Source organism: Hakea prostrata, chromosome 7, assembly GCF_041222555.1.
Source record: "Hakea prostrata isolate BN-2017 chromosome 7, UWA_Hpros_2, whole genome shotgun sequence".
NCBI lineage: Eukaryota > Viridiplantae > Streptophyta > Magnoliopsida > Proteales > Proteaceae > Hakea > Hakea prostrata.
The window spans coordinates 15,090,488-15,109,066 of NC_142606.1; the positions used below are offsets into that span (position 1 = coordinate 15,090,488).

An 18,579-nucleotide genomic window follows, 5' to 3' on the forward strand; every position below is an offset into this window, starting at 1 on the left:
GAACAGCCCCTTTTCCATGCAGCAGATCTAAGCTATTTAGTTCCGTGTGTCCATCCTTCCTCATGATGCATCCCCTTCAATTGGTTGGAGTTCTAATGATCGCCTATTTCAGCGTAAGAAAGTGATGCTTTCAATTATCGATTAATTTGAACTACACATTTTTTATATTCTTTCTCTTATTTTGTTGTTTGTTTTTCTCATGAAATTATAGGGTTCTCTAGCTGAAAATGCTTTCTTACGATACTGGGAAGAGCATATTGGTCTTTCACATCCTCCACATTGGTTAGCTGCAAAAGCTTCTCCATTAAGTCTACATCAGGTGACAATATTTAATAAACTTATGGAGGAAAATGAGTTAGTTTCCCACCTACATTTGTTCTGTACACAAGCAAATATTGCTTGCTCTACAAATGTATTGGTAAAGAAGACAACAAATATAGATAACACAACGATGTCATCAAGAGCTCAATTTAATACTAACAAGGTGACATATGACCTCCCAAATAAGCTACCCCTATCTATTGCAAAACAAGGTGGATTGCCATATTTCCGAAAGTCAATGGTAAAAGTGGGAAGTTTTATCCCAATTCCAGATTTAAGGGATCCAATATCATATAGGTCCTTCTTGCCACGATCTCTAGCATCAAAATTTCCATTTTTCATTGCTCGGATTGAGGAATTGAAAGAAGCTCTTTGGTGAGTCAAATGAACAAAACATGGATGAATATATCAAAGAAACCATCGAGATATGCAACAAGAGCCCCCCACCAGGTGAGCAATGCACATGTTTGACTTCCGCTGAGGATCTCATTGATTTTGTGGTTGAGAAGTTAGGACATCACATTTCTTCATGGAGTACCGAAAGCATCAAAGGGTCTTATGAGAATGTCACAATTGGATCCGTGAAACTTACTTATGGAAATCTCTTTGAAGCACCAGCCTTATGCCATAGTCTACCATTCCCCTTTCAAGTATATTATTGCCATATTTTACCAAAAGTAAAAGTATATGTAGTTGATATACATGCTTCGAAGAAAGTAAATCATGTCATCATGGCATGCCACTACGACACATCGACGTGGAATCCAAATCATATTGCTTTTAAGTTATTAGGGTTTGGTCCAGGCTTAATTGAAGTCTGTCACTGGATAACTGAGAATGGGATCATATGGACAAAGACTCAAAGTTGACATTTTAGCATTTGGTTTTCTTGTAGTTATCTTGTTTGTGTTACATGGTGCTGTCAATGTTACGGAGGAGATGATACTTCCCTTGCTTGTTTTTCATATCTTTTCAGTTTCAATATAATTTCATTGTTCAATTAATGAGAACAAGTTGAAGGTGGTTTGCAAAAATAGGGTTGGAACTTGGAACAAATCTGCATTACAGTAACCATTGGACCTGGGCTTTATCCAACCTAGAGCGACTCACTTGTGAGGAGAAAACCAACGCCTCTACCCTCTTCCATTGCCACCCGGGGTCATTGTCGATACATCCAGTTCCAAGTCGATGACCTGCTGTGATGAATTATTAATGGGCAGCACCTTCACCAATGATTCCTAAAACAAATCGGTGCAGACCATTGAATGACTTTCTTAACGGTTAGCACCTTATTTCCAGAAATGCTTCGCCAAGGCTGCTTCAGATCCTGCACTTGATTGATTGATTACCAATGGCAAATTTTTTTTTTTTTTTTTTGTTAACCTAGGATTGCAAATCCATCACAAGACTGTTTAAATTTATAATACTTCTACAGTAGAGAAGAGTTACAAATTAAAAGCAACAACGGAGAAATCAATAAAGAGGACAGAGAAAGAAAGTAGGTAATAGTTATAAAGAAAACCCCAAGAAGAGCTCCAACTCCAACAGTACTTCGTAACTGGTCGATAATCTTCATCTTCTTCATCTCCAACTAAGTTCTTTCTTCTTCAAGAGGAGGAACCCGATTGATGTCAACCTATTCACGATGGAAACGCAGGACAGATGCAGGGAAAACGCATTGATCTTTGGTACCCCTAAAGTGAACTAAAAACCTATCACTACCCATCAACCTTGGTGATAACACCATGCCCCAGGATTTTTTTTTTTAAATTAAAACACTCATATGTTTTTTACTTACGTTGTTTCTCTCACTTTACGTGTAAAATACTACTATTTTGGCCCTCTTTAACATTAAAAATAAAAATTTAAGATAAAGATGATGGGTATAGATGTCTTTCTTAATCATTGTCTAATGGTTATCATAAACACCCTAGTTTTAAGGAATAAAAAGTTAAATTCTAATTAAAAACTAACTCATAATCTATCAATTTCTCTCTATTTATTCTCTCATGAATTTTCTGTTTTATTCCTATTTTCTTTTTCTTTTTCTTTTTTTTTTTTTTTTTTTTCCTCACAAAATATTGGAATCCTTAGTAGGCATTGGAGTTTTCCTAAATCTTCTTCACCTAAAATTTGAGATTCTACTAATAACTATTTAAATCTAGTTAGAATTCATCCAGTTAGTAGACATTGGATCAGATTTTTGTTTCTCCCCTAAACTTTTTCCTAATATTTCAATCTTGTTCATAAAAATTTAAATCTCTTTTAAAATTGCAGCCATCAATTTTATCATATCTAAACGTAATCATTTAATTTAATTTTTGAATCCCTAACTTTTAATTATCGGATCATAATTATTGATTTTTTTTTATAATCCCTAAACTTTTTCCTAATATTTCAATTCTTGTTCATAAAAATTTAAATATCTTTTAAAATTGCAACCATCAATTTTATCATATCTAATCGTAACCATTTAATTTAATTTTTGAATCCCTAACTTTTAATTAAAGTTTCAATTATTATTAATAACAATTTAAATTTTAAGTTTTATTAGTTGGATGATTAGAATTTCAACCATCAATATTATTAGATCTAATTATAATCATTGAATTTTCTTTTTAATAGACTTAAATCTATATATATATATTTTTTTCCTATAATTTCCCCCCAAAATTTCTTTCCCACTTTTTTCTTTCATGATTTCTTAAAGTTTTTCTCCCACAATTTTGGCATCTATGCTTTATTTCAATATTTTTTTTTTATAATTTTGTTATCTATATTTTAGTCCTCTTATTAATTTACTTAAATTTTTAATGTGAATCCCACGTCGGAATGTAATAAAATAATTCAAAAATGGGACTACAATGGGTCACGCATTGACCCACATTATATGTATTGGTGAAAAGACATTAGTGTTCATTTGACTGAAGAATTTATTAAGGCATCTATTTAGTGACATGATTGACATCTACAAGGGGTTTGAGTGATATCAAAGACGTGTGGAAGACTAAAGAGGAGTTTGTTAAAGTGGCTTTTAGGTAATGGCCGGGTTGTGTATATAATTTTGCACTTCAATTGATTGAAAACAAAATGAGTTTATTTAAGTAGAGGCATAAAGGGAATTTTAATATACAATTGTAGGGTTGCTCGATTGTTAAGACTAATATCTCTTAATGAAAAGGTTGTGGATTCGATTTTAATAGTATGTTAGTAAGTAACAAATTAAATCATACCGAAAGTTAGGCGCTCTGGTAGTTGAAAAATAGAAATACAAATCAAGTGCTTCCACCTGACAAAAAACCCCACCCAATTCAAACGGTTTACCTTGGCATGCACCTTTCCCTTCTCATCTACTAAGTGTACTAGTTCAAACAATTTTGTCACATTTGAGATATTAGATATATTATTACATTCAAAGTATTAAACACCACTACCCAATAAAGAAAGGAGGTGGTTGGAGAAGAAAGTGACATAAAATAGTATTGGCATGTTTAGCTGAATCATGTTATGTTTTGACCTAATTTGAAAGATGAACCCTTATTTGTATATTTTAGTGAGCGACTCAAATAATCCATTGCGAATATCTATGGTGGAAGCTGAAGACTTAGGCCCGATGGATCGACAAGTTTACCTGATTAGAGTCCATATATACATATCTTATGTTAGCCTACCACATTATTCAAATATTTGAGATTTTTTATTAGGGTTTTGTGATGAGAGTTTTTGTAACGCCTGTTTCTCAGCAATTGGTTATGAGATTTTCTTGTGTTTTTCTTTTTCACTTATGGACGTAGTTTACCACATTGATGTGTGAACCACGTTAAATTTCAATGTGTTTTCGTTTTTGTTTATTTTTCTATTTGCTATTTTGTGATGTTTGTTCTAACAAACCTGAATCTCATGAAGTTGGCAGCACTAGTTAAGTGTCTTTTCCTGCTCTATGTGTATGTGCCTTGATCACCTTCTTTCTCCACCCCTACAGCAACCCCATTCTCTCTCTCTCTCTCTGAATGCTCTGTTCTTCTTAGTGTTATTTCATCCTCAACCTCAAGCCTCTCTACAAACCCAGCCAAGTCTCATACACACTTCTCCCCACCATGGCTACTTCCAATTCCTCCCTGTCCAAAGAACAATGGGTCCCCAATTCCATCTCACTACCCACTTCCCTTAACGACAAGAAGGCCAAAAGTTGTTCCCTATGATTATAATTGGTTTTCGGCCATGTGGATCTGTTACTGCTGGTATAGCAAAAAAACCAATAATAATGACTAGAGCATTTTCTATGTTACTTAATCTATTATCAAAGAGATAGAAATTATTCTCATTTTTGTGTTTATTTGTCTTTAAGCTTTATTCAATACACTCTTTAGCTTTAAAATAAATTATTGGACATGGCGTTCTACCAGATTTGTTCTTAGAGGCTTCAATTGTATACTGGTTCATTCAAAGGGTGTAACCATGCTTGTTATATATAACGAGAGAATTTTTTTTTTTTTTTTTTTAAACACGAATGAGCCAAAAAAAATGAACTAACATTGCTAAATTAGAATTTACGTTGGGACCAGGGGGCCATGGCCCACCCACCTCCTCGAATTTTTTTAAATTTAAAAAATTCCTATATTTTTTTTTTCCTTATTTCTCTCACTTCACATGTAAAATACCACTATTTGGGCCCCTTAAAATTAAAAATAAAAGTTTAAAGTAAAGATGATGGGTATAGATGTCATTCTTAAACCCCTAGTTTTAAGGAATAATAGGTTCAATTTTAATTAAAAAATAACTACGATTCCTGAATTTCTCCCTATTTATTCTCTCATATCTTTATTTATATTTATTCTCTCATGAATCTCCTCTTTTATTTTCAATTTTTTCTCTCTTTTTTTTTTTTTCTCACACGTCTCACAAAATATTGGATAGTTAGCAGACATTAGAGTTTTCCTAAATGTTCTCCACAATTATCATGAATTCATTCTCTCTTTATAAAATTATTTCCCTCCCTCTCTCTCTCACCCACGATTTTGCTAGTATTCTTTTCAGAAAGTATAACTGAATTTTTTATATATTTTTTTAATTCATTGTTACTTCTTTCTCCTAAAATTTTGATTCTACTAATAGCGTTAGAATTCATCCATTGATTTTATAGGATCATAATCATTGATTTTTTTAATCCCTAAACTTTCTACAATTTTCGATTCTTACTAGTAACAATTTAAATTTTTAAGTTTTATTAGTTGGATGTTTAGAATTTTAGCCATTAATATTTTTTGATCTATTTATAATCATTGATTATTTTTTTTACTTAATTTATGAAAATTGACTATTTTTCCATATTTAGTTAATAGACTTCAAATCTATATTTTTTCATACAATTTCTCCCAATTTCTTTCCCACATTTTTCTTTCATGATTTCTTAAAGGTTTTCTCCCACATAATATTTATGTTGAAAAGACATTAGTGCTCTTCAAAAGAGAGGTGATCCAAATTCATTATTAGGCCCCCTAATGTTCTATCCTAGCTCCGCCCAATTGCTACGGAAGTGTTAGTAGGTTGATCAAATCAAGTGGAAAATGTAAATATCTTCTAAGAACTTTTAAAAGAAGCTTTTATGTTTCAGTCACTTAAAATAGTACAAAATTGCCAATGAAGTGTTAGTAGGTTGATCAAATCGTGGAAACTGTAAATCTCTTCTTAGAATTTTTAAAAGAAGCTTTTATGTTTGAGTCCCTTAAAATAGTACAAAATTGCTGCTGGAGTATTAGTAGGTTGACCAAATCACGAAATGTAAATCTCTTCGTAGAATTTTTAAAAGAAGCTTTTATGTTTGTTACTTGAAATAGTACAAATTACCTGAATCTCGCTATCTCGTAATTTTGTTTCTAACAAACCTGAATCTCATGAAGCTGAATCCTTTAAAATAGTACAAAATTGCCGCTGAAGTGTTAGTAGGTTGATCAAATCACATGGAAATGTAAATCTCTTCTTAGAATTTTTAAAAGAAGCTTCTTTGTTTATTACTTAAAATAGTAAAAAATTACTTGAATCTCGACTTTTGTTCTAACAAACCTAAATCTCATAAAGCTGGTGGAACGGATATTTTAACAAAGCACTACACAATCGTCTTTTCCTGCTCCTAACAAACCTGAATCTCATGAAGCTGGTGGAATGGATATTTGAGCAAATCACTAGGTAAGAGTCTTTTTCTGCTCTATATATATGCGCCTCACCTTCTTTCTCCAACCCCACAACAACCCTATTCTTTCTTCCTCTCTCTCACTGAATGGTTTGTTCTTTCTCTGATCTTTGTTCTTCTAAGTGTACTTCTTCCTCAACCTCAGGTCTCTCAACAAACCCAACCAAGTCTTGTACACACTTCTCCCCCCACCATGGAGACAGTTTACTATGAAAATTGCCCTGGTTGTAAGACAGAGCGTATGAAAGAAGCTCAAAGGGGTGTACCTTTCAAGCACCTTTCCTTCATTTGGCTCTGCTCCTTATGCAGTAGTGAGTAATGCTTTGTTCTGATGGTTGTTTTTTGACTTTTGTGTTTGATCCATAACTAGTTTTTAGACTCGTTCAGCTATTTACCAACGAGCATAGACTAATGAACCAGCATTAGCAATAATAGTTTATGAATAGGGTGTTGGTATTGATCATCAGGAATGTAGAAATTGCTTCTTGACATGCTTATCAGTGTTATGTTTTGTAGCATCAATGAGGGGTTGGATGGTGTCATGGTTTCTTTTGATTCAGTAAACATATAAACTATTTAGAGTTTGGTTCCTGAAATTACAATCTGAACAGAATCAACCACCACTACAATCTTTTCTTTTTCCCCTATGTTGTGCTTTACTCAATAGAGAATTATAGGTTAAAAAATGTGCTTGTTTTCTGCTGTAATGCCCTAATAATTCTACTATTTTTTCAGCTTTGCCAATTGCGTCCCTCTTTCCATTCTTATACTTTATGGTACGTATGCTACCTTTAAAACTTTGCATAATAATTTTCCTTCTATGTGCATTATAACTTATAATTTATAATTAATATATTTGTATCTTACAACGCATTTGCAGATTAGAGACTTCCATATCGCAAAAAAGGTGGAAGATATCGGTTTCTACGCAGGATTTATGGGTAATGTTTTGTGCAATGGTGATATGAATCTCTAACATGTTGGTCATATAAATATTCTTCTAATAATGCAATTTTGTTTTTTTTTCCTTAAAGGATCTTCGTTTATGATTGGAAGAGCTTTAACTTCTACTCTATGGGGAATGGCAGCAGATCGATATGGTCGAAAGCCTATAATTATGATAGGAACATTTTCTGTGTTAGTGGTACTTTGGAGGCTTTGTTTTCCTCTCAATTAGCAATCTCTTATCTAAGAAATGAGAATTGATTTGCCAAATGTTAATAAGTAGCAAACTCTATCTGTGTCAGGCTTATATTCAACACACTCTTTGGGCTTAGTTCAAATTATTGGATGGCAATTACTGCTAGGTTTATTCTTGGAGGTTTCAATTGCATACTTGGTTCAATCAGGGTATGTCTTAATTTGATCAGTGGAAGAACTGTTAAGCTAATATTCATGTAATAAACATTGTCTTTTGGCTATATCCAGGCATATGCTGTTGAGATTTGCAAAGAAGAATACCGTGCTCATGGACTATCAGTTGTATGGAACTTTCTTTCTTGGAATTAAACAATAACTTAGTTTTGGATATATTTTCTTTCTTGTTTTTTCATTCTAAAGTTATCCTTATGGAGAGTAATGTGTTAACTCAATTTGTCCAGGTTAGTACATCAAGAGGCATGGGACTGGTTAATCGGTCCAGCTATTGGAGGTTATCTTGCACAGGTATGGATTAGTTTTGCTATGAACTTTCTTCATATCCCTCTTCATACTAAGTAACTATGGGAGAAAAAAGGAGAAGAGAAGAAAGACACTACTATTGCAGGGCTAGGAAAGTAGATTATAAGTGGGGGAAGGAGAGTTGCAGAAAGATAACTGATAGATAGGAGAGAGGGGGGAAAAGAAAAGATCAATCTTGTTGGGCAAGAGAGGAAGTCATAAAACAAGAGAAACTCTCCTAAATATGAAATACTTGGACAGCAACTGTCAAGGGGTATAAAATAGTTAATTAGTAAGAATTGTTGAACCCTTTATCTTCTGATGACTTCAAGATAATCTAGGAAAACCACACGAGTAACCAAGAGACGAGACTACCATGGGTGAATTAAAGCAATATGAATAATTTTGGAAGTCAGGAGAAGAGAACCAGGTTTAAACCTAGCCTTTTAGCGTAGGAGGGGTTCTGGGTTCTTACTTTCTTATTAAGGATTTATGTGGCTTTAGACTGGTTTAATTTTGAATTGGAATAGGATGCCTGAGATAATGCTGGCAGAGTAGCTTGAATCCAACGTCGAATCAATGTAATTGGTAATATATGTAAGATTTCCCTCTTTCAACAGTTTTTGGGTATGGAACTCGAATTTTCTGAATTGTATGAAGCCAGTAAGCAAACGAAGGGTTGGCATTTGAACCGAATTTTTCATAAAAAAAAAACTGAATATTTTATGGAAGATTGGGGGAATTCTTTTGAACGACCCATTTGATAGGACCTTAAATTATTTCATCAAGCTGATGATAAGATCTACAGATGTTCCAGTGAACATCATGAGCTTGTTACAGAACAACACTTCAAAATAATGACCAAGTAGGGTTGACTAGGGTAAGAGAAAGGTAAGTTTGCTCTTTAGTTGGTTTGGTATTGCTCATATTTCATTAGATGTTTTATTGACTAAACCAAAGTCCACCCTAAAAAGGGTTTATAAGCTTCTCCGTGCTCTCCAATTTAGACTCTAGTAGGATGTAATGTTGCTCATATTTTATAAGAGACACTTATCTTTCATTGGGTTTTTTATGATGACTAAGCCAAAATCCACCCTAGAAGGATTTATAAGCTTCTTGATGCTCGTAAGGATTTTTTTTCTTCTTTTTTTTTTCATATTTGGTAATGGGTGGTGTCGTTATAACTTTGTTTTTCACATGTGGTGAATGAAAAATGCAGAAAGATAAAGAAGACATAATTATTTAGTTTCTAATAAGTCTGATATATGATCTGTAATCATGGTTTTAATTTTAGACCGTTCAAGTTAACATGAAATTTTTATGGAGTATCTCCACCTTCTTCCCTCTTTATATTTGTTTCATCAAATATTTATTAACTTTACTGATTAAGTTTTTTGAATTTATCATGATATATTAGCCTGCAGAGAAGTTCCCACATATTTTTTCTAAAGACTCAATATTTGGGAGGTTTGTCGCATACTTAAATTTTGCTAGTTCTTTCCCCTTAATCATTCTTTTTTTTTTTTTCTTTCCATTTATCCTGTGGATCTTGTCATGCTTAATGCTTCTAGCGTATATTCTGTAGGTATCCGTACTTCTTACCATGTCTTGCCATATCAATATTCTCAGCATGTGTATTTGTTGTTTGTTGCTGGCTTCCGGTAAGTTACAAGACATGCATTTTGTTTTTATTCCTCTAATAAATTATGTTTTAGCTTTTATTTGATAACTTGAAAGTATTTGATTATTTTGTAGGAAACCTTGCATATGCATCCCAAAGAAAATGATGAAACTCTTCCACATGTAGTTGACGAGAGAGAAGCTATTGTAGAAAATGAAGAAAATGAGACATCGAGTACTAAAGAAAGTCTTTTGAAGAATTGGCCCTTGATGTCGACCATTATTATCTATTGTGTTTTCTCATTGCACGAGATGGCTTACTCGGAGGTGAGCTTTCTTTTTCAAAACTATCTCAATGTACTTATTCCCATCTTCTAAATCCAAAATGGCATACTCAATGTACGAGGCTTCTTCCATCGTGGGATTTGGCAAATGTCACAAGATACATATTTTTTGCCTCTGCTTTGTAGAAAGAGTGTTGCCTTACTTGATCTCATAACTTTAAGGTCACAATGGAGAAACCTAAACTTTATGTCGAGACCCACCATCTTCCATATTCTTTATCTTGTGAAATATTACTTGACTCTTCTAGACTTACGAATTCATCTTGTTTGATATTTTCAAGCATACAAGAGCATGATGATTCTTGAAGTGGAATAGATCAAAGACTAAAGCCTAGAAACTAAATGCTTTTATATTATTTGGAGATTACTTTATTGTTTTCTTATTCTCTTATAGATTGTCATCAACTTTTTCTTCCCCCAAGTATATGGGCTTTCATCAATGTACCTAACAATTCAATTTTACCACCTTTGATTTTAATGCCATCAAGCCTTTAATTTTTTTTCCATTTGAAAATCAACCCTTATACTTTCCAGATATTTTCACTATGGGCTGTTAGTGGTAAGAAGTATGGAGGATTAAGCTTTACTTCTCAGGCAGTTGGTCAAGTTCTTGCAATCTCAGGCTTGTAATCAACCTTACATATTCTCCAAGATGTGGAAATTTACTGTTCATTTTTTTTTTCTTTCTTTCTTTCTTGTAATCTACTTGTGCAAAGTCATTATAGATTCAGGAAACAAACTAACTAATTACTTATGGCATGAATAGGATTTGGACTTCTACTATTTCAATTTTTCGTATTTCCACCTTCTGAGAAGTGGCTTGGACCAGTAATGGTTACTCGTATTTCTGCGGTATGCTTTTAATCTCATCAAAGATAGACTGCATTCATTTGCAATCTCTATACATGTGCCTAATTGTCATGTTTCAATTTTGCAGCTCTTATCAATTCCATTAACACTAAGTTACCCATTTATTGCTGGGCTATCTGGATTCGCTCTCAATTTGGTACTGAATGTTGTATGCATATTCAAGAATGCTCTATCTGTAAGTACATATCAAGTTCTCAACTGATGCTGCATGTTTTCTCATATATCAGCTCTCACTCTCTCTCATAAGGATGTTGTATGCATATATTCAAGGATCATTGTTCCCAAAATCTAGCTATGACCCAAAAAAATAACTTTTACTCATAGAACTTTCACCGTTGAAGCTTTATTGTGATCACTTCATCTTAGTCTTTAAGTGCAAATTCTTTTTCTCTGTTTGATGTTTTCTTCAATTTAATTTCATAGTATAAATTTGAGGACAATGTTAAATAGCCCAACAGTCCGGACTTCGAACTAAACAAATAGATGGTTCTATTAAGTTCTCTTCAACTTTTAAGTAGAATTTGGTGATAATCTTGTCAAAGGGAGAACGTTATCTGGACATTTTCTTTTATTCTTGAATTCATGCTTTATGACATCCAATGTCTTAGGTTTGTTTCTTCACATATCTAATATTCCCTCTGTCAGATTATAAAAGTTAAAATATTCATCTAATGAATCTAACCAATGAAAGAAATAGGTATATGGTTTGTCTGTTCTCTCTAGATACTACTATTGTTATCTGCTAACACGTCTCTTCACACACATAGGTCAATGTATAGCACAGCCTGCACAGGCACAGGATAGAATTTTGTCTTGAATGATTGTCTCATAGCACTTGTTCACTAACAATTTAATCCCGAGCAGGTGTCCACCGTCACTGGATTATTAATTTTGCAGAATGTTGCAGTTGTGAGTTTCACTTTTTCCTTAGTCTAATCTTAGCTTTGTCTTAACTTTTTTTTCCTTTTGGGTGTGCCTTTCTCTTGTGATTTTGACTTCATATTTTGCTGATGAATCATACATGATGTTGCTATGGCAGCCCCAACATCGAAGAGCAGCAGCAAATGGCATTTCTATGACTTTAATGTCTCTTTTCAAAGCATTGGGTCCAGCGGGGGCGGGTATCATGTAAGTATTCATGTGAAACACAAACATCAACCATGATCAAAACTTATTTAGATTCATATGGATAATAGGAAAAAAAAAGTATTCATGTTGCAAGGTACAAGTAAAATAAATTGCTACAAGAATAACCTAGGGCTTTTATGTTTTCAGCTTTTCATGGGCACAAAAGCGCCTACATGCTTCATTTCTCCCAGGTATAAAATCTGAATCTTAACTATGTAGTCTATACAATGCATGGATTATTGAAAACCCTCTTATAACAGCCCTGCATTAGCTTAGCTGGTTAGAGGATGGAGTGCTTCTCACAAGTCTCTCTGCTTTGCAAACTCACATCACCCAGTCTGCAAGGGTGGGCTGCATTATCAGGGTTTTAACCCTGACATGAACCACTCAACCTCTGGAAGAATGTTTGAGAACTAGTTTGAGCATAAGCATGAATCTTTATTTATGTTGGTAGATAATGATGATATATCCCTCAATCCAACTAAAATGGATAATGATGATGAGCTTATTGAATTGCAGGTGATCAAGTGGTTTTCTTTGTTTTAAGTGTAATTACTTTTGTTGGGGAGCTGTTGACCTTCAGGCCTTTCCTACCACCACCCCGTGAGTGAAAAATATTCCAAGGAAAAGTTCCAACTTTGTGAATGGAGAGAATGGCATGGACATGCTTGAAGTAGCTGATCTGTAGATGGTTCAATTTACTGTTTTTTTTTCTTTTTTTCATTTTTTGAAAATAAATGTCAGTGTTTGATGGCCTCTGTATAATTTAAGTTACCAGAACAATTTCCTCTGTCCACTTGTTATAAATTCTTTTTGATAAAAACTAGTTACATAAATTTTTAACTTTAAATAATTTGCATTCATATGACATCAGTAGTAATTAACTCACTGATTGATTCTTGGGTTTTTTTTTTTTTTTTTTTTTTTTTGGAGTTTTTTAGAAGATCGATTCAAAGTTCCATGATTTATTGGTTTCTAAGGTGTTATGTGTCGGATTATACCAGTAGAATAAATAAGATATACATACTAAAAACACAATAAATATGAACAAACTTAAATGACATAAAGATGAAAATTAATTAGTTCACACAAAATATAATGCATTAAATTCTTTAGTGAAGTAGACAATCATGAGAACTTTAATGGGTCTAATTAAGTAAAATAGATTTATTCGAAGTTCGTTGAAATCAAGATAAGCATTATTAATTATTATAAATGCACAACACTGAGCTGCTTACGGTCCGGATGAAGCCACCTCACCAAATAAAATATCGACCGTTGAAGATTCCATGTGCTCTTGAAATCCCTTTAAGTGAGCAAACCATATAAACCGTTTGGCTGAACGGTGGCAAACCCAACCCAGCCTAACTCGACCGGACCGAACCCACTCTCTCAAATTGAGATTTCAAAAGTCGTAGATGAGAGGGAAAACCAGGGCTGTTTTTCTTTTTCGTTCGTCTTCTTCATTCGACTTCAATCCTGTGAACGAACGAAAACATAGAGAGAGAGAGGGGTGGGTTTTGAAGGGGAAGGCAAGGCGAAGGGCTTCAGCGAAGAACAACGACTTGTTACTTTGAACTAGTGCTTTCGTCCTCTTCATTCGACTTCGACTTCGACTTCTGTGAACGAACGAACACAGAGAGAGAAAGAGAGGTGGGTTTTGAACGGAAAGGCAAGGCGAAGGGCTTTAGACGATGAACAAGATGAATGCAAAAGCAATCAAGAAGGGGAAGGCGAAAAAAAGGGTTTCCTGCATTTCGCTCCGTCGGTAAGCTTCCATATTTTCCCTCTTTAGGGTTTTGATCTTCCTTTTTTTCTATTATTATTTCAAGCAAGTCCAACAGGATTTCTTTCTATTTGCAACTGGTCGAAAAATGTTATCAACCTCTGTAAGATATTTACAACAAGTTATCCCAAATCCATAGGTTTCTGCTTCATGTGTGGATGCAGAGCTTCAATTAGCTAAATCGATACCCAGTATGCTGGATTCAAGGACAACGAGTTTCTGTTTATCTATCCTCTTCTTCATTTTTGTTTTTCACTATAACATTTAGAAACTATATAATTTAGGAGAACAGGACATTGAAATTTGAAGGTTTTCTTCCTACCAATTTGGCCTAATTAGAACTCATGAAACATAGGAGAAGAACAAAACAGAGCCAGTAACCTATAATGAGGATAATTTGTTTTGTTGGTTATTTTCGTGTATGGTATGCAGAGGTATATAGAGGTAGTTATCTTCTCCTAAGTGGGAAGAGGGTAGTTGATGAATGTTCCACTGTGCTATCATTTCTTACTTCTCTTCATTCATACCCTGAAACAGAATGGTATAAACCCTTACAATGTTTTGAAAAAGTGATCCCCCTCCAAACCATCCCAAAAAATGAAAATAAAATATTACCAGTATAAAATTTGTGTGAGATTTTCTGGAATACTAACGTATCATTTATTATTCACCCAGAAAAATGTAAATACCATGTTCTCTTTATGGAGTTTGTCCTAATCTTCTGTCATCTATGCAGTTGGAGAACTTCAGGAGAACTCTTATGCAGTCACTTCAACAGGAGGAAGACAATTCTGTAAGAATTCTCTTCTGTAGTTACTCAAGAATATGCAATTTCCTCCTGTCCCCTTTAGGTTTAAGTTTCATCTAAATGAATGTCAAAGTAGATATGGGGCTTTATGTTAAGTTTCATTTAAAGGGCTGGCAAAGCATAGATGGGCTATGGTTCCAGAAGAAAAAAAATGCTTGATTACATATGCAGGTGCCAATGAATGCCCACTGATTCATTCCTTTTCTACTGTAGGCAAGAGGCTCCCAGGCCATTACAAAGAGAATACTTGAACAGGAGAATTCATCTGCTGCATCACTCATTGGAGGTCTTCTAGCTTCTTATCTTGATTTCTTTGCTGCATGTTGTTTCATAATGGCTGAAATTATGCTGTCTTTTCATAGTCTTTGAGGTCTTTACACCTCAATATCTCTTGGGCAGGAATTCAAATGGATTGAATCTCTATGCTGCTGATATATGTTGGCTGTTTAAGAATACATCTTAAGCTTCCAAGAGAACGCAGTAGATTCCTGTATATTATGAATTGTGACTCTGGCTTTGGAGACTTTCCCATCAAGAATTGTTAAATCATGTATTTCCTCTTCCCTTCATATGATCAAGACATACAACTTTGGCATAGGTATTTAAGCCTAGGTTTTTACTCAAACCTTCTTAATTATCTTATGACAGCAGTATCGTGATGGCATCTTGGCTGTTTAAAAGAATTTAGCTCGAAGCATCTAAGTGTGGATTGTTGATAACCATAATTTTCCCCTTCAATCTGTGCATGATTTGAAGTCCTCCATTCCACCAGATTATTTAAGCAGTTTTCTCTGATTTTGTTCAGAAAAGGAATCTTCAGTAGCATCACCAAAATCATCTTTAGGGCAGAATCCAGTCTTGGAAGCAGGAAATTCATACACAGAGGATAGTGAGACGGATGGTATGTGGCCTTTCATATTTATGTTCTTTTATTAGACAAGAAGAAGTTTTATGCTTCTAACAGTATCTTCACATATTTCATTTCTTTTAATGGTTTATTTTGATCCATGCATGGTATCAATTTCAATTTCACAATTATTTTGACAGCTTCAAGACCTCATTTATCTCAAAGCCCACAGCACAAACAGGGCTAATTAGGCACCCTCCGGGCTAGTCTCTCCATCAGTATCCCAAGGAGAAGCAAAGACCAAGATGTCTACGATCCACTAAAAAGGTATTTTGGAAGTAACAACTCTTAGAAAAAGTGAAGTTTATAAAAGCATTTCACTGACCCATTTTAGATCTTCAGTTACTAAGAGAAAAAGTAAATAACAAAACCAAAGACGAGCCACTGATTGCAGTGGGTCACCGCGCCCAGAGATTGAAAGTCTGATTTGCCAGTCCGCATCAAAAGCAAGGACTGTGAAGGATGGAACCTTTAAATCCTGGCCTCAAGTAAGAGGTCGGTAAAGTACCAACAAAGAGAAAAGACAAATTATGCAGCCAGATGTATAAAACAGAAAACCTTTTGGCATGATAATTATGAAACCATCTTATGGGGAGAAGGGAATGACATTGGTAAGTTCTTGGAATGTACTCCATTTTTGTGACTGTTTTCAGGCTTCTGGGGTAATGGATTTGGTAGGAATTTGCATTTTGTTTCATTTTCGTGATGAGATCTTTACATCAGTTTGTTCCGAAAGTCAATGCAGCTCTAGATATATTATTTGTCTAGCATTTTGTCTTCTTTCTTTACAGAATTTTCCAAAAGACATTGCCTAAAGTACCTGAACTACGGATTGCATGGTGTCAAAGTATCAGATTCAGACGGGAGAACTTGGATACTTCGGTGGGGGTTGGACCAAATTTGGTCAGGACAATAAGCTAAAACACGGATATTGTTGTTTCTTTGAGGTATCTAAAGCTGAAGGTATGGAGCTCAAAGTTTCATCCGTGCTGTTGAAGAAGCAGAACCAGATATCAACAACCAATAGAATTTCTGATTAATAGGAAGCTAATTGACAGACTGGCAAATTTAAACATTTTCCTCGTCTTCTTCTTCTTTCTTTTGTGTGTGTTGAACTCCTTTTTATTCTAATTGTGAAAGTATGCTATGGATATTTACATTGATGGATCAGCAGCAAGATGAAAGTATGCCATGGGTATTTACATTGATGGATCACCAGCAAGATTTCCCTTTTGGTCATGTTGGGTTTTCTCCTTGTGTCTATATCTGTAATCACTTGGACCCCACATCCAGATTCTTATTCATATGAAAGTATGGAATCTTATATAACGTTTTCTTTTCAAGAACGGACTGATAAAGAATTTTATAGAAAAATAAAATAGGTTTGAACATGTTTTTAGTTTTATATTTTTTCAAACCCTTTAAAAATAAAATTAAAGTGTACAAATTATACCAAATCCTACCAAAACTATTTACTTGGATAAAACTCATAAACGGAAACTATAACAAAGACTCCTCAGAAGTAGATTTATAACTTTATTTCCCTAAGGTTAAAATAATATAGTGGTGATATGATCATATTAAAAAATTAGTTTAAATTTTTACGTTTAGGTGTAAATGATCAGTAAAATAAGACATTTATATCCACCACAGATGAGTTGTATATTTTAAAAGAGGACCAAGGTCTTCTTCCCCTTTAACTTAGCATTTTTTGTTGAACCAAAAAACTTGAGAAATAACTTGGCATTGGCAGTGCACTTTGTTCAGGATGTGTCGATACTATGGCAATGTCCCTAACTATAGGACATTTTTGACCCATTGAAAGTTAAAGTTTAGCGTATGCAACCGTTTGCTAAATGCTGTTTAGTGTATGCAACAATTGTGCACAGATATCTAACCTGCACAGACTTGCTAAATGCTCCCACATTGGATCGAAACCAAGAATTGGAGTGTCAATGGAAGGATTCAAACATAAACCATCCCCAAATCAAGAGTCAGATCCCCAAAGAAAGATCAAAAGCCACAACAACCAAAGAAAGGTGAGGAGCAAGGGGCCTATATTAGATTAGTTGGAGTGTAGGAATATAGAAGATGGGTGGAGGAAATGCAATTCCCAAATAATACTGTTGCTACAACCAAAAGAAAAAATCACAGTATTCCTTGTAAATTCTTATTTATTGGAAAACAGAAATACATACATTTATTGTCAACAAATTCAACCTTCCACATGTAATACAGCTTACTACTAAATAATATAACCACCTTTGACACCATCAGTCAGACTCTCAACCAAAGGTTCCAGCTCTGCTATAATCTCTTACATAAATATCTTAATATGTTCCCACCGGAGATTTAATTATTTGTTTAGTACTTATCTTAAGGCATTCTTTCGTTTGCAATTGCAAAAGGAAATTCCTTGCTTCTGGAACGATTATATCAACCATTTACTGGTTTCCAGCAATGGGACTGTCCCGGCTCTTCTTTGAGTCATCCCATCCTCTTACTCACGGTTGCCGAGGCAGTGCCCTTGTCTCAGGGGCATAATGGCTATTGAGGTCGTTCATTACCTGGTCAAGGATCGTTGAGAACAGCTGCATTACCAATTGAATGATATGTAAGAAATAAAGTCCAAAGAAAACACTAACATCTAAATTGTGGCAATGTCATTCATCATAAATATATATATACTTTTTTTTTTATCGAATTGCTGTTCACTGCCTCAGGTGGTTGCTCCTGTCTAGTGAGCCTTTCCTGAGGATATACATCAATGTTAAAAGTATAAAAAGCACTAAAAAGCTTTCCAGTGAACATTAACACTCAAATCAAATGCAAGAAAAGACCAAGCAGCTAAGATAGGTCTCCTGAAGAATTTTGACAAGTTCTTTACACGTAAGGTTTATTAGCATTACAAATAAACTAGTTTCCCAGCAAAACAAACACAGAGAA

General features: G+C 34.3%; 1 protein-coding gene, 1 long non-coding RNA gene and 1 pseudogene across 2 annotated transcripts in view; all 3 read left to right on the plus strand.

Annotated features, from left to right (window-relative positions):
- LOC149010082 (ABC transporter C family member 3-like) overlaps window positions 1-18,579 on the plus strand; it is a 32,837-nt gene that overhangs the window by 7,864 nt on the left and 6,394 nt on the right.
- Window positions 6,705-12,776, plus strand: LOC149010083 (putative peptide/nitrate transporter At3g43790; annotated as a pseudogene).
- Window positions 13,629-15,820, plus strand: LOC149010084 (uncharacterized). The gene is made up of 5 exons (XR_016174339.1): window positions 13,629-13,900; window positions 14,655-14,711; window positions 14,940-15,012; window positions 15,532-15,627; window positions 15,774-15,820. It is a non-coding gene; the product is annotated as an uncharacterized LOC149010084 (long non-coding RNA).